Source organism: Aquila chrysaetos, chromosome 3 (genome assembly GCF_900496995.4).
Source record: "Aquila chrysaetos chrysaetos chromosome 3, bAquChr1.4, whole genome shotgun sequence".
Taxonomy (NCBI): Eukaryota; Metazoa; Chordata; class Aves; order Accipitriformes; family Accipitridae; genus Aquila; species Aquila chrysaetos.
Genome location: NC_044006.1, coordinates 15,724,524 through 15,745,166, shown reverse-complemented (window position 1 = coordinate 15,745,166; position 20,643 = coordinate 15,724,524). Strand labels below are relative to the sequence as shown.

General features: G+C 47.1%; 1 protein-coding gene across 3 annotated transcripts in view; it reads right to left on the bottom strand.

The window, feature by feature from the left end:
• The window catches only part of RALY (RALY heterogeneous nuclear ribonucleoprotein), a 141,841-nt gene that overhangs the window by 100,252 nt on the left and 20,946 nt on the right, over positions 1–20,643 (bottom strand). The window contains exon 1 of one of the 3 annotated variants that reach the window (XM_030009197.1): positions 8,029–8,047. The exons of the other annotated variants lie outside the window; for them this stretch is intronic. The gene's annotated coding sequence lies outside the window, so the exon portion shown is untranslated. Of the gene's footprint in view, positions 1–8,028; positions 8,048–20,643 lie in introns of those variants that run through there. 3 annotated transcript variants of the gene reach the window in all.

The following is a 20,643-nucleotide window of genomic DNA, read 5'->3' as shown; positions in this document are numbered from 1 at the left end:
AGGTAAATGCAAGGGCTCAGCTGGCTGAAAAGGTGGATTCTGCTGCAGGAATAGAGAAGGATGCAAAGGTGGATTTGGCATGACTGCAACTACCACACAGTAAAAACATGTGCTCATTTCAGTACTTGCCAAATGGAAGAACATTTGATCATTTATTCAAAGTGACATTTAATTTTGCATTGTGCTAAATAATTTTGTACTTTTATTTAAAAGAGAATAAACTCCCAAGCTCATCCTCCTCTCAGTAAATTACAAAGAAATACTGCATTTTGCTGAATGCGATCAAGCATGGGGTTTTTTCCTCCACTTCTTTGTATATGAACAAGATAAAAGATAGAAGGAAAAATCATACTGGGCCCCCTCAGTTCTAGGCTCAAGGAGAAAAGTGGGGTTCACACCATGCTGAACCTGCCCCAGCCCAACGGTATCAGACTTCTTGTGCAACTGACACCTGCACATGCAGTCCTGGATGAGCACACACACCATGGTTCCCGCTCCATGCGGACCTATGGATACCCAGAGATGTACTACCGCCAGCTATGCTGATGGAGACACACGCAGGGCAGAAGCCCCTGCATTGAACAGTTTCAGTTCATACCCGACCCCTGGGTCCCTGCCTTGTAACCATGGACCAGTCTGCACACAAGGGCTCCTCTACTCTTATGTTGCTGCATCTCACAGAGATGCCTTCCTCATCCTTTCTTGAAGACTCTTATTCAGCACAACCATCAATAAACTCCTGGGCAAACAGTTATTCACATCTCAGGTCCTCAGCTTAGCTACACCGGTACAAGCGGGAATAAACTTCACTGCCGCCCTCCCCTTTTCTAAATTGGGACACAGAGAAGGGCGAGAGCTGGCTTCACACGTTTAGAAAGGTATGAGAAAACTCAGGTCCTCTCTGGGTTTGGGGACGGAGTGTCCTGCAGCTAAAAATACAGAGACAAGCTAAAAAGTCAAGGCTAGCAAGAGGCATTGGTAAGGTGACTGAAGACAAAAACAGAGCCTGTTTATTTATGTAGCCAGTGACTATCCAGCATGAGAGACTGAAACCTCCGCACACATGCTGCCTGCGTGACGGACAGGCTCCTGCCAGCTGTAGGGAGTCCAATTTCTCATGCAGACACAGGGGTTCCCTCTCCCCTTCCCTCATTGCAGGCTCATGCCTTCCTTTCAATTATTTTTAGCTGCTGCATGAACCAGGGTAATGTGCAGGAACAGAGGAAAATGGCAAGGGATGGAAATCACTGCTCTGGTAAAGGCTCTCCCCCTTGCCACCACAACAGGGAGCTCAGGATCCAAGCCTCATCAGAGTCCATGCTCAAACCTGTCCAGAGTTTGTGGGATCCAAAATGACAATCTGTCCCAGAGGCTCTATCAGCAGCTTGAGTTGGGTGGGAGATATCCTTTGCCTGGCGCAGGATTGGGTTGCTCTGTGCTGCCCAAAGTGCTCCCACCGCACCTTCCTCAGGGGTCCTGCCCTGCACCAGACCTGGGCATCTGCTGCAGATAGGTTTTGGTTCTTCATCAGCCCAAAGGGCCAGAGCTCCAGGGAAGAGGTCCACTGCCAAAAGCAGCTGGACACAACTTCAAGGTGGCATGGCTGGCAGGTGGCAGTCCTAAGGGACAAGGATGGTCCTTGAACCCGCTCTGAAATGAGCCATGTCCCAGGTAGCTCAACCAGCCTGCAGATGGCCACGGTTGATAAGACACAAGAATCGGCCACACAGGAATGAAATGTTCCCCAAGACCTGGGCAATGGGAACAGCCAGACCATTTGGATGTTAGCCTTGCCCCAGGCAGGTATCTTCCCTGCCACAAGAATCTTGTCTTCACCAAAAGTCCTTCACTACAAAAGGGCTGGAAGACACAAATATGCCTGAAGGAATATTTTGCTGCATTTGGGACAGCATCTCTCACTAACAGATTTCCCTGCAGCAGCTGCTGCATGTATAACCAGTATACCAGTGCATCCCAGTGCACATCAGGGGTACCAGGGCTGACCTTACTTGAATTTTAACTGGGATGGAAGTTGTGGTCTGTAAAGCTTTCTTCTGTTCTTCCCAAAGATCTCCAAGCTTGAGAAAAATGTTGCAAACAGCCACGATAAGATTAAGGTTTTCTCAGCCTGATTTTGCTCCCGTCTTGCTCTTAGAGCAGTCTGGGTAATCACAAGGAAAGCCCAAGAACAGAAGTACAGATGACACCCAGGGGAGAGCTGCTTGGCAGAGTCCTTTTCTCCAGTAACGCCTGTGAAGTTTCATTTACCAAGGTTAAATAGTGCTGTGCCAGAGCCCAGCGGGTGTCGGGAAGCAGTGGCTGGGGGGCTGCAGGGAAGATGAGGCATCCTGCTCACTGTCAGCATCGTTTACAACAGCAAAGCTTGAGCTAAGCAGACTCAAGAAGCTTTCAGAAGTCTGGCCACGAGCAGCAAAAGGTTCTGCTGAATTAGCTGTATGAAACAATGCATCACCAGCCAGGGGATGGACAGGGCATTTACCTGACAGGCCTATTACCCATGACAGACACTCAGGAGTTAACAAGGGCCAGATATAAGTGATGCAAAGGACAGGTGACTGAACTCTCGGACCCATTTCTGTAATGAAACTTATGTGCTTCCCACAAGCTCTGAGGCCAGCAGGAGAGAAACCAGTGAAGCATCTCTATGGCTTGAGAAGACATCAGGTCAACCCTCTCTCTTGGGCCACCTCTGCTAGAAACCCAGGCACAGCCAACACTTTGTACCTCCACAGCAAAGTATCCTCTGTAGAATGCTGTGGGTGTTATAGCACACGGGGAGGCAGGGCCTGCTGGGGCAATGCTCAGATGGGATGCAAGGTGGGCAAGAGTGGGAGTCCAAGAGAGCTCTGGCCTGAGAGGTCATAGCTCACGTCAGAGCCAGCGTGCCAGCTCCCAGGGCTTGGGACCCCTTCCTGCCTGGAGCAAGAGGCATGGCACAACATAAACACAGAACCTGCGAGCTCAGGCATCAGCCCTTCTGGCAGGGAGAACATCTCCTCTGCACCCAAAGTTATGGCTGGATCCTCCATTTCTAGCAAACCTGCTTTGTACCCACCTGTGTATCTCCTCCCACTCAAATCCTGATGGGCTCATTAATCCAGAGACTGCCAGGCCTCCCTTCTCCTGTCCCACCTGAGCTGTGCAGCTGCCATTGGCACACATCCACATCCCACCTGCTCCCTGCTCAGGCTGGAAAGTCAAACAACCCCCACCAGTTCAACTCAGGGGAGGGTTGGCAGGATACAGTGATCTGTATCAGAATTTAATTTGGGTTTCAGAGCTAAACGCTTGCCAAAGCACCACAAATGCTTGTGTGACAAATATCTGACATCTCATCCAAAAGATAGTACTAACTGCAATGCCTTGGAGGGCTTCCTAGGGAACTGCAGAAATGCAGGGCTGAGATGCAGCAAGCTCAGGGCTGTGCAGCCTCGAGCCTGTGGGGCTTTGCAATCCCACCAGAGCAAGTGGTCCAGAGGTCCACAGAATAACTGCAGGCAGATCACGAACATACCCCAACGAACACACACATCCAAGTACTTAAGTAAAGAAACAAGACGGGAGGTTTGCTTTCTTGGTTCCAAGTTAAAACGGTTGCGGCCATCAGAGCTCAGCTCCTCTCAGCCAGTGTAAATGAGCAAAATGCTGACACCAGATGCAGCCATTAAAAACACCACGGAAGCACCAAGAGGAGCCTCTGAAACCAGCTATATGCCAGGCTAAGCTTTCCATACAGGGCTCTTCAATTCAATTTGGCTTACTTCATTAACCTCAATGGATTTACACTCGAGACCAGCACTGAAAAAAATCAATTATCTATCTATTTAACCTCACTGCCCTGGTATTATTCCCTCTGTCCCATATTTGGCTCCCCTCTGATATCTGAATTCTTGCAGGTCTGCCAGAAATTTGGGCATGGTCTCCATACTGCAAGACAACACTTCCTCCTGCATTTACCAAGGTAAGGAAAGGATAAAGCCACAGTTGCTTTTGCAAGAGTGACTTCAGCAATAAACTACTGCAAAAATATTAATAGAAAACTCCAGACCTATAAGTGCAGCTGTTCCCTCTGCAACTTGCACTCGATTGCATGGATTAAGGTCCATGTCTTGCTGTAAGAAACCATCCCCTTCTGATAGGAATGCTACTGGAGCTCTTGTAAGATCGGGCAGCGCATTAGAGCTGAAAGGAAGAATCAATAGACCAGTGCGTCAGTTAGCAGAGGCCTGACAAGCTGCCTGGTACCCAGGCAGCATAGCTGGTGTCAGTTTTCTGCCCACTGCAGTGGTTATGTGCTTTTATCTCACTGCTGATGGCAGATGCACCTCATTAGAAAAGCAGATCCGAGAAGTTTTACAAAACAGGCTTTCATCAGATGGGTTCCGTCCATTCCAGGCTTTGGTGGGGCACACTAAAACTCACAGAAGGAAAGAGAAGGAAAGATCTCCAGTGTGGGATAATTTTTTATGCTACTTTGGTCTCTGAGAATAGATCAGATCAAGTAAAGCTGACATGAAAATGAAGCAAAGGCACTTCTGCTGCTCTACCACTGGTGAGCTTCAGACACAAAATCCACTAAATGCCCAGTTCAGTGGACACTTGGTCACGGTGCACAGACCCATAGTCCCACAAAGCTTTGGCCAGTTGGGAGGGTCCTTTCTCACCCCCATCTTACACAAACACCTCTTGAGAACCTACTCACAAAAGAGCCAGCATTTCTAACGCACCCGCACGAGACTCAGCTTGGCCATGTGGACCTCCCAGGGATGCCCACACAAGCCGGTGCTTGCACAGCTCTAGCCGGAGAGGCGGATATTAATTCTGTACTAAATTGGGTGGTTTGTCGTACACAAGCAATTTCTTTTTTTTTAATGAAATGGGTGTATCATTATGATTAGGCATAGTCGTTACATTCAGCCTTTAATTAGATTTGTGTAATTAGAAATTCACTGAGTTATTTCACACAGTGGAAAAAATATTGCTTGGATGGGGTTATATAAGACATCAACAGATTTCTCTGTAGCTCCCAGAGCTAACTGATAATCTGAAACAAATTACGTCTTCGGTTTTGAGACCTTCACAAGGTATGCATAATGCTTAATTTCTGGCAGATTTTGCATGGCTAAGAGGTAGAAATCAGGCAAGAGCAAGTGGAAAATATCATGACCAATTCCTAGTGGTATTTTCTTCCCCTGCTAAGATATTCACCTGTCCAACCAGGGTAACCAGGAGGTTGATGCTACAGTCCCTGGTGCTGCACTGGAGGCACCAGCCCCAAATACCCAGACAGGCTCACTGGGATGGATGGGGCCAGGAAGAGGGAATGTCCCCAAGTCACCACTGCAACTTGGACACAGGAATGGGGCATTCATATACCAAATGCAGAGCAAGTCATTTGGAGAAAGCCTAATAGATTGGAAGGCTTTTGCAAAAAGACCAGACAGGCAGATGGGGGTGCAGACCCACGCAATTCGGATCCAGCTCCATTGCTGTACCAGCTGGGAAGCATCAATGGGAAGTATCAAGCAAATTAGTTGCCTGTTTTTGGCTTGTTTATCCTAGCAAACTAAAGCTGAGAGGCGATACAGCTGCTTTCCACAGGGCCAAGCACCAGGCCAGACAGAAAATCATTTGAGCTAAAGGAGAGACTGCCACACAGAGAAACAGCCACAAGCTGGCTGTGAACACACTCGAGCAACAAAGCCCTCAGCTACCAGCACAGAGGGGCTGGACTGGTTCCCCATCTCTTCTCCCAAGGCAAAGCTCCCTGTAAGAAAAAACCCCAGTTGCTTATGTTTGGGGTTCTTCATGAGCAGTTATGAGACAGAAAAAAGAGTCCCCAAGTTGGGTGCTCCCTTGCAGTCCTTCAAGCCAGAGTCATGTGCACCACTGCAAGGGGCTGATCCAGCCATGCTTGCTGTGGTTAGCTGCTCTAGTCTTCAGAGATAATTTCTAGCTCCTCCTGACCGTCATGATGAACATCCAACTGGAAGAAAAACCTTTTGGAGTTTAAGTGTCAGCAGACTTGTCCCAACCATGGGACGCAACAGGCATGAGGCTGCCATACAAGAAGAAATACTTTCACTTATTTCTTTAGGTTTGACCTAAGGAGAGCAACATTCAGGTGTCCTGGAATGGATCAAGCTTAAAACAAGCAGCCACTGACATTGCTGCTGATATACAAGTAAGTTAGCCCTGCCAGCCAGAGGTTTCAAATAGCTGGAAAATATGGGGGGGGGGGGGGGGGGGGGTGGGGTGTTTTTTATTGTCTTATGGCATTAGTAATCACAAAAGAAAAAAAAAATTCTCTAAGGTCATTTGCATGTAAGTACTTTCATCCTTCCATCAAATCCTATCATCAAGATTGAAGAAAGAGGACATTTTTTCCAAATGTGGTATTTTCTTAGGGTCCAGTTACAGAATGAACAGCTATATTTATTTATATGTATATAAAAATATATCTTGGAGCCTGTGTGTATGTGTATGTGTGCACATGACAGAGTTCCTTCATGGCCTCCTGTCAGAAACATCTTATTATACCTCATCTCAGCATTGCCCTTTCAGAAACAACCACTTCTTTAGAGCAATATCCTCCTCTCTTTCTCTCATGGATCCCCAGGTACCACAGGCTTTGTAGGAGATGAGTTTATTAATTCCAAGATGCTTCCCCCCACCCCTCAAAGAAACTGTTAATGTAAACCCATTATAATATAAAAAGTTTATCTGATTGTTCTTCTTTAGGCATACCTGAAAATAGAGATTTTCCTCAATCCACTCTTTCTTGAACAAATATTTTTAAATTCAAAGAAGACTTCACCTACCCTTGTACTGACAACAATGCTGCATAGCACAAACATATTTTGCCTCCACATCTTCTCATACACAGACATGGATGGCGTGCCCCTGCAGGGGAAAAGCCCGGTGATGCTACAAGTCACCTTCTGAATGACCACCAAGAGCCTCAATCTCCTGCCACCAAATCAATGGTGTTTCACTTCAAACGTCCACTGTGCTTGGCCAAAAACATGCAGGGAAGTCCAAGGTGGTATCGCCTGCTGCTTTGCTCATCCCCTGTCAATCCCTCTGATGAGCAAATAGCCTTCTTACCCTTACCCAACCGCTAAAAATGCCCCACTGACTCTGAGACAGACTTAACCGGGTCACCACTGGTACACTGCACAAACTAAGGGAGCAAAGGATGGAGCAGCAGGGAAAGCATCAGCTAGAAGACACAGGAAAGCATAAATTCAACATTTTCCTCCGTTTTAATGCGCGTCATATAACAGCGCTGTAGCAAGCAACACCAAGCTCATACATCTCCATACATGTTTGGAAAGGCCCTGACCCCATGTTTACTGAAGACTCAAAGTGTTCACCGAGACTGACTGCCTTCAGTCTCATGACTCCCTGACCCCTGAAACAAGTGACATCTCCAAGCCAGGTACTCACCCGTCCTACTGAAACAATCACAGGTCTTCTGCCCACTTGAGTGTCAACTGCTGCTTCCCAGGCAGGTGAGGGAGTACCTCAACTCTGAGCACGCGCATTGCCCATAACGAAGGGCAGCAACTGGGATGTATCAGTGGTACACAACTGGTGACAGCCCTGCCCACACAAACCTTGCACCTCTATCAGGCACTCAGGTACGACCTCACCAGTTCACACTGGGAGTCCAGTGCCACATCACAAGTCTGTTTTTTTCAGAGCCAGCACATGGTGGTCCTAGACATTTCGACATACTCTGTAAGACAGATGCTTTTAGCACTCCAGCCAGGTGGGCACACCGAAACCCAAAGTCGTTTTAATTCACCCAAGGCAGAAAAGCACATCACAAGTCTGTTTTTTTCAGAGCCAGCACATGGTGGTCCTAGACATTTCGACATACTCTGTAAGACAGATGCTTTTAGCACTCCAGCCAGGTGGGCACACCGAAACCCAAAGTCGTTTTAATTCACCCAAGGCAGAAAAGCACCTCATGGCACAGCCAGGAGCAGTATCTGGACTTACCCCACAGCATCGCAGCATAGAAAAGCTCCCTGAGCTCTTTCTTCTGTGATAGCTGTTGGCACATCACTGCACCAGGTACCTGTAACAGGCTGAGTGCTCTCTGCACCCTAGAAGAAAACACCAAAAGCATGAAGCATTTGGGGAAAGCAACGGGAAAATGCTCCCCTGTGAGATGAGCCTGAGGTTTTCCCAGTAGACTATTTTTACAGCTGGGGAAATGAAGCTGAGACAAGAAATGGCCCCCAGCCATAGAGTTAGCTACTGGCAAGAGAACAACCAGCTTTACTATCAGATTTACACATGGCTGCCTTACTACTCTGAGCAATATTTGCACCTTAAGTAACTTCTCCCACATAAGCAGTGGCAGTGCAGCCAATGTGGTCAGGCTTTGCTTGGTGATGAGGTGGCCAGCCGGAGGGGATGGCCCACACCTTCTCTTGGTTGGGCCACAGATGGCCAAATGGCCCAGAGCTTCCGAGAAGATAACATCTACACTCTGGCTCAGCTCCAGCTGTGACAACTTACAGCAGGATTTGAAAAAAGCTAGAAGAGAGAGAAAAAAAACCAGCTCTAACCAGTGGAGATGACAAAGCTTCTAAAATCATAGCCTTCTCCTCAAGAGTTTTTCCATTAAAGTGCTTCTCAAGCAGCAGTGCTGGTGGGTGGGAAAAAGGGGAACCAATTATACAAACAACTCACAATACAATGATAAGAGCATTTGATTAAGGAGCACTTTAAAGAAAGTCCTTAAAAAACATCTGAAGGACCCCTAATATATGTTTTCAGTCATGTCTGGAGCTAATTTAAACAAAATGTTTATTTGCACAACCAGGCGAGAGACAAATTATGAAGCAAAATCTTGTTTTCTTCCTGTTCCACCGCTTTCCCTTAGGTTCATGGTCCCTGCTACTCAAATTTCTCCCAGGCCTGTTTGTGGGAATAAAACTTTTCCTCCCCACCTGCAAGCTTTCAGGTTAGAAGTGCTCATTTGCTCATTGCAATCACAGCCCCAAGTGACTCTCAGAAACCCTCTAACTTCTCAGGCCAATCACAAATAAGCAGCACAGCTTGAATTTCAAACATTTTTTGAAGCTGAACAACTCTGAGAGCTCTTCATCAAAACCACTTGATGAACAAGCTTGGGAGAAACCTCACGTCTGGAGCAGTGGCTGGCACAGCGGAGGAAGCCACATCCAGCTTCTGAGTACATGGGGTAGCTGCTCGCAGTGTATCATGTCTTCCTCCTGAAAACTAGTGCTTGTTGAGATTTAGGGCAGTACCAAAGATCTCAGGCAGCCATCAATGAGACAAGCTGTTCCAAGTCTGTCCCCTTCCATATAATACCACCTACACCTTGTTCAGGATGTTTCACAAAGCAAGTCTCACAACAGGCAATGACAAACTGGTTTCTGCACCCTTGGGTGCCCTGGCTCACCAGGGGACAGCCAGCTCCTCCCTGGAGCCAGCTGCTGGGAGAGGATCCCATCTCCTCAGGTGGGCAGAATGGGACTGCCAACCTTCAGAGCTACAAGGACAAGTGGCAGGGGCTCAAGTTGAAGATGTGAGTGGGAACATGTATCCTGCAATAGGGACAGTACCTACATCAGTGTGCTGAACCCCAGATGACAGGGCACCCAACACAAATAATGTGAGGAATGTATTCGTCTAGTAAACAAAGTATAGGTGTAGAGTAAACTGACTGAGGACAGAAGTTCATTTTCACTTCACTTAAAAGCAGAAATATTTCAGTTGTAGTCCAAAACTACTCATCAAAATAGTCTCTACTAGAGTGACTGGTTTTGAAAGAAGGAAAACAGAAATTAGTTTGGAAAAAAACAAATCACTGCTGAGTAATCAGTCCCAGCAGAAATCTGATCTGCACAGCTGAGACAGACCTTGAACTTCCATATCTGTTGCACCTAGGACTGAATATTGAATATTGAAATACTCAACCTTTCAAAACTCTACATCTCTCTGGTGTTCAGCTTATCATCTGCTTTTCCTCTGATATAAAGTATGGTTTTTATCTGACCAGGACTGAAATAAAGGGTCACTTTCACAGATTGCTTGGATTCACTGTGATGTCCTAATAATAGAAACAAACATTGAAAAAAGACATTATCACAAGCTGAAATTTGAAACAAAAGTTAAATTTTCAAAACAGACTTTTGAGTGGAACATTTTTTCTGTTCACCATTTTTCCTGGCCCATCTATTTTTTTCCAAACATTTCAAATTTGATGAAAAAAGTTATTTTATGAAAAAGACCTCCTCATTCAGGATCTCGTCTTGACTGATTGCATGAAACGATCTTACAATGATGAGTAAGTATTGATTTACCTAAAGGTGGTAAGTGGGTGATGATTAGAAGAGGACAGCTTTTTATACACTCTGGGAGAAATGCACACTCCCAACAGCATATCCCACGTGGTATATAATAACAGTGCCACAGGGCCACCAGAATGGGTCTCTCCCTGTCCGTATCCCTGTCAAAAATCCTTGCCCAGTATAGTAATCTTTTATTTGCTGTTTCAGCACACTCAGGAATTTTTCATTTGCTTCATTTTTGATTTTTTTTTTTTTTTTTTTTCTGTGCTGGAAACATACTGTCACCAGCAATTGCCGTGGCGGCTGGGGGAACACTTACTACTCCAAGGTGATGCAAACCAGCTTCATCTCTCTCAGATTTGTCTGTGTCTTTTTCCAATCACAGGATCTAGCTTGCACGAAAGCCTCATCCCTGCACTTAGCCAAAGGCAGCCTGCACCAGCCCCCCTCTGCCCTGCAGCACAAGCAGGGAGTGCTGGCAACAGCTCCAGAGCTGCTGAACATCATCCAAACAGGATGAGCAAACTGAGAATTGCTTTCCGAAGCTATGTACAGCATGGCAGATGAAGAGCCTCAGAGTTTTGGACACGTGCTGCCTACCGGTAGGGATGTTTGGAGGTGGGTTACTACACCCTAAAGGGTGAAAAGGGGAGAAGAGCTCTGAGGGAGGTTTTGGGAGAGATCCTTGGAAAAGGACCATTGGGATAGAGATAGAAGCCTGACGAGGAGAAACCCCATGGGTCAAGCATGAGGCAGCCCTCTGCTAGTATGCTGTGAAACACCAGTCCACCCAAGCTAGGAAGACCGACCTACCTACAACACCATTCCCAGATCTCACCCCAGTCCAGACATATCTCCTTCAGCTCCTGCAACAACTCGAACTGGACCAGAGACCTCCAAAGGTCCCCTCCTACCTAAACTGCTCCATTATAGAGATTATGAGAACTGTATTGGGATGGCAGGACTTTCCTCTTGGCCATGAGATGCCTAAATAATGGCAGTCCTTAGGCTGCAGAACAACAGGCAAACAAGCAGGGAATTTTAACTGTTTGGAGAAAAATGGCTTTTCTGAAGGGCAGTAGAATGTCCCTTGCTACCCGAATATCCTTCTGCTGAAAGCAAACAGGGAACAACAGCCGTCTGAAGGAAAACATCAGCCTCTTTTTCAGCATACCATGTGTGTTATCTGTAATACAAGTCCTGCTGTAGGAATCACTGCAGCCCTCCCCCCCACTTTCTGCATGGTGCACTGCCCGTGAAGCAACTCAAAACTTTCACAAAATCCAAAACATGAGCTGCTTACAAAGCCCATGAACTACGAGGCAGATTGTGCAGATGGTTAACGTTCAGTGACCCGGTGTGAATCCTCCATCGCACAGCAGCAGCAAAAGCAACTCCATGGCTCCAAATCCAGCTCTGCACTTGGACGGTCCCACGGGTGTACCACTCTCCTCTGCGAAGCGGCGATGTGTGAGGGGACCGGACAGTTCGGCCGGGGTCAGCAAAGCCGCGAGGCAACTAAAGCTGTCCCCTGCTTGCTCAGCAGCTCTCAGCTGAGCTCTCCGGGCTCACTTTACTGACATACACACACAGTTTCTCCTTGCCAAGACAGATGGAGGCAGCTGGGTGCACAGAGGGGACATCCTGAGGCACACAAATGTTTTGGAGAGGGTCCTGTTTAGGCAGCACCCCAGCATGAGCTTCTCTCCTGTACAAAGTATCTACCACCACTTTGTAACATCTAAATCAGGTCCTGAGCTCTTTCCTTTGCCAAAGCAGCTCCTAACACCAACCCAGCTAACAGAACAGCCCCAGCACTTTCTGCCTTGCTCTGCCAGCACCCCAGTTTCCCCCAAACCCCCTACTTCAGGCGCCCCTGCTTTGCAGACTCCTCCTCAGCACATAGCAAGAGCAAGTTATCACCATTCACTGCAGTACTTCACACAGGGCTATGCAACCGCACGCATGGACAAGAGCTCGGATCCTGGAAATATTATCTCAGAGTGGGACGGGAGAGGCACCCCCGCTGTCATCTCTGCAATGACAGTCTTCCTGTGTCCTTGCACTAGTTGGAGGTGCTACGGATTAATGAGAACATGTCACCACCCACTGGGTTCTGCTTCTGCATCCAGCAGACATGGAAGACCCACTCCATGGGGGTCCAGACATGATTCCTCCTGCTCCCCATCCCCTCCTGAGGAGATTGACTGTCCATCACTGTTTTGTCTTCAGGAAATGAAAAGGATGCTAAGCATGTGTCTACATGGCAAAATGGAAGAGTCACAGCAAGATGGGGAGGTGTAACATTGTAGTAATTACCTTACAGGAAAAAGTACAGGCTGCGCCCATGGCTAGCTATGGTAATGGTTACTGCCAGCCAAAATCCACTCTGGGATTACCCCTGCCAGCCATGGTAAGAAATCTGTGCCTTTCATGGACTACAGTCACATCTTCCACACATTCCTGGGCAGTCCTGTCCCAAGAGAGAAAACATGCTGATATCTGCTTCTGAGGATTGTGCTAATCTTCAGACAGAAGCAGTAAGTGCCTTCACCTCCCCCCCAGACACTAGTGGGATTTGTGGCATCCTCCAAAAAGGGCTCAGCACACACTGACCCACTCCACAAGTCCCCAGTCTGCCGGCTTCGTGAGCAGCTCTGTGCCAAGATGCCAGGGGAGGAGATGCAAGGGCCCAGCACCTCACATGCCACTGCTGCTTCACAACAGCCAGCTGGCGAGAGGTCACAGCAAGAACTTTAAGGTGAAGGATCAGCCAGTGCACTCATACATGGCACAGCCTAATCCAGCAAGCAGAAACAAGGCATGTCAGAGTAAAACTATTGCTCTGCATAGCATGGGGGTGTGCAGAGTCAGGCCAAGGGTCCCCTGCTAAATAGTTATTCTTTGCCTTAAGACTTAAAGGTCTTCCTGGCTAGGACTTGGTGAGTGCTCTTTTTGCAGAGCTAGCTCACCCACCTCATAAATCCTGCAGTGCAGTGCACATGCTCTGATGTGGAAACTGAGCATTTAGAGGATGAGGAAGATAATGCATCTGTCTGAGCTTCCCCACCCCAAACTGCTGGTGCAGCTTCCTGCACCAAATGATCCCATTATGCTTGGAAGTGGTCTTAAAGACTCCCCTACTGCGAAGACAGCAAACAAACCAACCCCTGGGGCAAAACAGCAGTGTGGGGGGCAGTGATTTACATCAGAAGACAAATTCTTGTCTTCCCAGCTTGGAGCAATGCTGCTTTTGTTCACTCTGGAGATGGGGGAAGCAGAAGCCCCAGCCCTTTGGGCCACAGCAGAGGGAAGTCACCAGCAGAACCCAGCTCCTCCAGCATCGCTATCTCCCCACTCACCCACAGCGGCTTCCCCATTACAAAACCTCAGTGGGGTTGCAGCTGCCTGGTGAGATACACTACAGATTTCCACTTGCCCAGACTGATGCCAGGGCAGAGGCAAGGGATGCAGAGGGACATGCTGGCCTCACACTAACACACTGTCCAAGGGCTCATTAGCAGCAGCTCAGTGCCCTTCAAACTGTCCTAGCTTGTATCTGGCTTGGAGTGTGGTTGTACCTAGAAAAACACAGCTGATCCCACCTAGATACTGCTAGAGATGCCTACAAAAGGGTTAATGCCTCTCTGCTGCTCTGCCTGCAGGCCAGGGAGGCAGCGGGTATACTCCAGGGAAGGGCGCAGGTGCTGGTCCTCAGCATCCTCTTGCAAAGTAGAGCCCCCAAACCACCCATCGCCCAGACCTGACCCCCAGCACACGCTGGGCCTGGCAATTTTACCAGAGTCCTCAAGATACCTGGTTTAAATAAGCATTTCCCTGATTTCAAAGAGCATCATCCCTGGTTTAGATTTAGCCCAATTTGTCCTAAATTGATTTCCCATTCCCATTGGCTTAAGAGAAGAGGAAAACAGATTGGAAGAGTATTTCTGATTCATGCAGCTAAGCAGATCCATGCCATTTAGAAAATATAAAGGTCTTGTTGAGGCAGGAATGTCAACTTGGGATTCCTGCTTCTGTGTATGGGGGAGGAGCCTTTTCTCCAACACCCCTGTGCTTTCAGAGGAAGGCAGGACCACAGGCCTGTTTTAACCATGAGTTAACATGCCCGCTCCCAGCAAGGACAGGACATCGCTATTCAGCAAAGGGCAGGTTCTTGCTATGTTTGACTTTCTGCCTGTTTTCCCAGAATCCCATTTAAAACAAACTTTATTGGTATTAAAGCTAGATCATATGAAACATACTGCAGAATACATTAGAGGAGAGATAGAGCCACCTATCTTTATGTGATAAATATCTATGTACAGGCCTCAGCACCAATCTTTATTGCTGGCATGACACATGGCTTATCCTTTTGCATTCCCTCCTGCTGTTAGGCTTGGCTTTTCAAAAACACCTACGGAAGGTAGGTGATCAAATACCCTTGGAATTCATTAACATGCAAGTCAGTAAGATACCTGGGCTCCACTGAAAGTCCTGCCATTAAACATGGTATATTAAATACAATCTTACCTTCATATTATGCCTCTCATTTCAAGGGAGCCCAAAACACTTCGCAAGCATGACATATGCTGCCCTATCTTCACCTGCGGAGGCATATCTGGACTGAGAAGGCGGCTGTTATGCAACATCGCCCACAACAGTCCAGGGCTGACCTTCCCCAGAGTCACAGAAAAGGTGCCACCACAACAGCATCCCTGTCACCCACCTGGTAGCCTACTGTCTCTGCTGTCCCTCCTCTTGGAGGAAAAAAAAAAAAAAAAAAGCATCATCTTTCAATGAGAAAAAGTTTCCATGAGGCATTATGCTCAGCCAAGTTTCTCAACCCATCTGTTCACTGGGCACAAAGCCTCTTCTACATACAACCACCACTGCAGTTCAAGGTTGGCTTCCTTCCTGGGGTGTATGGGCAGGAGGAATAACAATTATGGACATACAGCTATTTCCTACTCTAACAAAACCCAAACAAAATAAAATCCTAGTGCGTGTGGGTATAAGTTTCATTTAAAGATGAGGCACTGGGACAATGGAAATTTTTAAAATCACTAGAGCTGCTCCCCTCTTTTCTGGTTTAAATGCCATGTTACTGGCCACAATCAAGTCCTATGATACAAAATGTGGTAGCACTTTAGCATCAGTATCCATCCTTGCATGTGGACCTGCAAGATTTTTCTCTCTCTCTCTGATACCACAAAACAACTTTGAAGCTTTATAAACCATGGTGCCAGTTCAAAATTGGACAAAAACGAAAACGCATTAGACATTCTTCTGTGCTAGACTGCTATGTAGATTAGACAGTGTCAGACAGCAAAGTCAATGAATGATTGGCACTGCTGTGCACGGACAAGCACCTGAAGGCCAGTCCAGGGCTCACAGAAGGAAAAAAGATCAAAGATTTGACATGCTTTCTCTGGCTGCTGCACCATGCCTCCTCGGCGACCCAGAGAGGCCCACAGCAACTCTATCAGCTTCCTGACACCTGGAAATTATTTTTGTTATTTCTTCCCATTCATAGGAAAGACACTTTCCATGTTACCCCTCTACAGTAGGGAAGATGTTGCTAAATTTGCCCTGGACTCTAAAGACCATCCAATATTAAGCTTTCTTTTTACCCAAACTGTGGCTGTAATGTCTCCTTAAAATCTGCAGTAGAGCAGAGTACTTCCTGGTGATTTTTTGTGCCAGTCTAGTTCAAACCTTCCTGTGATCTTCTGCCTGTCTCATCAGTGATGCAGAAACGCTGCAGAGATGCCAGACATATCTGTATCATCGTCACTCCAGTCTATTAGCTCAGCAGCCTCCAATGTGTATTTTTCCACCATGCCAGAAATCAAGTTGTGCAGATGAGCAATTCCCTTACACCAGGAGCCTGCAAGTCCTCTGTGACACCAAAAAAAGGCTTCTATGGGGCTCAGACTGATCATTGCCAGATAACAGGGCAATGGCTTGCTGAACCACAGATGAATCCGTATCCACATTTTAAGTCAGAGATCCCCGTGACTGGCAAAGCCACCTCCCTGGCTGCAAACATAAAAATGCCCACCATAAAGCAAGAAGAGAACACTCACAAAACAGAAGATTTCTGGGGGGCAGAAAAGCCTGGTAGGGAGAGGTAATGGAGAAAAGCGTGGAGAGAGGGCAGCAGGAGGCAGAGCAAACGCAAGTGCTCACTCGCTACAGCCATCTCAGCTCCTTGCCCTGCAGAAGCAGGGCACGTGCAGCATCCCATGGGGCTGCTTCTTTCATAAGCAACCCTCTAAAGCGACCACTTTACAAGGTCATAGTGAATTGTGATAAGAGGTTTTGTCAAGTGATCCAGACTGGTCCAAGAGGATGGATCTGCACGCAGAAGGAAAGCAATCAAGACTTTCTTTTCCCCTTGTTAGAGCACAGGCAGCAGCTGAGATCCCAGCTCCTAAATCCACAGGCTCTACCTCCTCTCCCAACTCTGTGCTTGTGACAAGCAGAGACCTGAGCATCCCTGTGAGGTCCTCGAGCTGCTGCCCTTAATCCACCCCAAATTCTCTAAGCTCAGCTGCCTTCCATCCAGCCAGAGGCAGGATTCAGCCCCTAAACCTAAAATCTTTTAATTCTCCTTGTCTCCAAACAGTTTTAAAAAGGAGCTCAGCACTTCAGATCACTTAACTGTAACCAGACTGTGCCTTATCAAGGGGTCAAAGCAAGGCAAGCATGTCAGTAAAGCTAGGAATATCACATCTATTCCCCCAAGATGCTGGGTGTGGGGCATTCACCCAGGGATCCCTTGTTAAACACACTGCGCTCTAATTTTAGCAAATGGTGAATGAATCAAATTCAAACCTTGCCTCCAGCAGCACAATATCTCATTTTGATCCAACACATACATGCACCCCCCAAACGCACAGGAAACAAACAAAGCTTGTGAATACAACAGCAAAGGGCATATTCCTACTAGCTTACTCTCTGGTCTGTATAGCAGGGTGCGTACAAGCACCCATGGGAGGAAAGGGTTTGGAGGCACGTGGGACTTGCTGGGCTTGAGGAAGGCACTGGAAAAAAATCTCTGTGCACCTCACTTGCCTGAGATTCAGCTGCAGTATTCAAAAAACACCGTGGTGCCTCAAAGCAAGGGACTGCACCCAAGCACCTGAATTTCCAAGACGAGTCTGGGGACTCACACTTGTGAGCACTGGTCCTCACAAACGCGAGCCCCTCTGCAGAGTCTGAACCATTCCTCTGTACAATGACAGTTTCTTTCCACAGCAGCTTTCTAGGCTGAAAAATCTGGAATAGCTCAAGGCAGTATTTGGGGCAGTACTGTGCTTATCCCATTCCCAAATTGGGGAGGGTCCAGTCTGAGTTAACACCTGATCAGAGCACCAAGATCCAAGCCTCTGAGTGAAGAGCCTCCCCAAATGTCATATAAAAGATAGCCACCAACATTTTGGCTTTCATGAAACAGCATGTTTGATGTAGTTACTTTAAAGCCCCAGGCAGCTATATGTGTAAAGCCATCACTCATTTTAGTCCCAAAGTCCTTGCCAAACGTCTGGCTGCTTTTCCACAATCAAATGCTGGGCTGTGCCCTACACCAGAGAATAGCAAAGCACAGCCCTCCCACAGGTTTCTCAGAGCACAGCGAATTAATTGGGGTATTGAATTAGTGAGGTTAGATCCAATTAGCTCAATTTGACCCAGATGCTTTAAGCAACATTTTTCTAATATATTTGAGCTCGTTATCATACAAGTTCATCCTGACACCGGATAAAAAAAATGATCTCAGAGTAGCTTTTCCAGGTGTGCCTCCATGACCCTTTGGGATCCATTTTCATCCTTTATGTGGGTGACAACATGCACAGCTGCAAACAGCTGAGGAGGAAAGACCAGCCTTGTGTTTACAGCCCAGGACTCAGGAGATCCTCTGGCCAGGAACAACTTCTGGGTCTCCACTGCTTGTTGATTGGGGGGCAGGGGGGGAAGTATGGACACTCATCACCTCTTTCTATCCCACCTACTCCAAGTATAACTTGCTCAGGACACAACCTGAGTTTAATAATGCCCTTTGCACGCCAAGACCCTGACCCTAGCAGGGGCAGCCACAAAGCTACCATTACCCAGACACTACAGAATGTTAAAACCAGCAATGTACCTGGATTTGACCAAAATTCCTTTTCTGGATGCATTTCACCAGCAGAAAGAAATGGTCCCACTCTGTCCACTTTCACTGGAGGAATGGAAGGAAGGAGAAACAGGGAAAGCTACTGCAAAAAGTGTACAAAAATGCCAATAAAGCTGAAATATTTTTTTATTATTGAGAGGCAACTGCTCAGAAAAGGTGACAGCACCTACAGCAAGACCAGCAGACATCACCTCCCTCATTCAGATCCCAACAGTTCTAACATGAGTCACCAAGAACAGTCAAAATATTTAGCCATGTAAAGTACAGATGTTAGCTGTATCATATTAACCTCTTCTCTTTAAGAAGAGGAAGCTCTTAAAAGATTAAGCATAACCCAGAAGTAAAACAAAAAGTTTAGTAGGTGAGGAGGAAACTGCAGGAACAGCAAAGCTATTTCCTGGGAAAGGGCAGCAGATACAGAGCAAAGCAAGCGATGGTGCCAGTTCTGTCAAACAAGAAGTCACAACTGCAGCTGAACGATGCAGATCAGAGGAAGACCAAGTCACACCACCCAGGTGTGCAGCAACCCCCGACAACTGAGGTTTTTACAAAAATAAAAGAATCCTCAACAAAACTGTTTCCATTTCCCTGAAAGAAAATGTGCAATTATGCTTTTTTCTCCCAATGGGAAATGTGAAAGCAAAAAAGGTTTGATTTTTTTGAACCAGTATTTCAAACTATCAAAATAACCCCTATTTTTATGTATTATTTTATTGACACTCCCAGCAATGTGTTCCAGAATGGTACTGCAATACCCAACACTGAAGTAGAAAACACCAAATTCTCCAAATTTGTTTTTATTCTGTGACTACTACTTTCAGTATGTCAGATGTTCCTGTCAAAATGTCAGATACTGAAGCATTAAAATCTTACAGACAAATTCCCATTTCCAGAAACCTTCTGCAGACAGTGGTGGGCTGCTGCTCATCAGACCTTTCACCAGCAGCAGCTCGGGGCACTGCACTGCTGTCCTAGTTTCAGCTGGGATAGAGTTAACTGTCTTCCTAGTAGCTGGTACGGTGCTATGTTTTGAGTTCAGTATGTGAAGAATGTTGATAACACTGATGTTTTCAGTTGTTGCTAGTAGTGTTTAGACTAATGTCAAGGATTTTTCAGCTTCTCATGCCCAGCAGCGAGAAAGCTGGAGGGGCACAAGAAATTGGCACAGGACACAGCCAGGGCAGCTGACCCAAACTGGCCAACGGGGTATTCCATACCGTGTGACATCCCATCTAGTATAGGAACTGGGAAGTGGGGGCGGGGACTAGCTGGGTGTTGGTCAGCAGGTGGTGAGCAATTGCACTATGCATCATTTGTACATTCCAATCCTTTCATTATTACTGATGTCATTTTATTAGTGTTATCATTATTAGTTTCTTCTTTTCTGTTCTATTAAACTATTCTTATCTCAACCCACGAGTTTTACTTCTTTTCCCGATTTTCTCCCCCATCCCACTGGGTGGGGGGGAGCAAGCAAGCGGCTGCATGGTGCTTTGTTGCTGGCTAGGGCTAAACCACAACAACTGCTCTGTGGCTACAGCCCATGGGGTGAAGGGGAGGGAGACTTCTTCAAAGGGATCCAGAAGAGATGAGAAAAAAGGTCCATCTCTACATCAGAGGACATTCAGCCTCCAAATTCCTTGCTGCAGCTCCAGACAGTTTGGTTTCTTAATGACTGGGATACACTGCACTTCTGTGACTCACAAAAACCAGCCCCAAGTCCCATTGCTAGATCATAACAAGGAGGTGTTGTGCGATGGGGCCCCATGGGGTATCACATCACCTCTCCATGTTCATCTGGCACCGGGGAGCAGCAATAACCCCTAATCAAAGGGCTCAGGTGCTTGAGATCCCCTCTTAGGGCTTCCCACATCACCCCAAGACTGGAAGCATCTTGTGCCCTCCCAGTAACTGCACTGCGGGAAGCTCCTGCAGAGCAGGGCAGCCCCACAGCTCCCTACATCAACAGCACCCACCATGTGGGACTGAAGTGGGATGTCGCCTCTCCGTGCTCCCACAGTAGTCATGGGAGAAAGCTTGAATGTACAACTCTTGCAGGGCTGAGATGGCTTTCCCCCCCCTCACTAAATATAGAGGTAAGATAGATCAAAA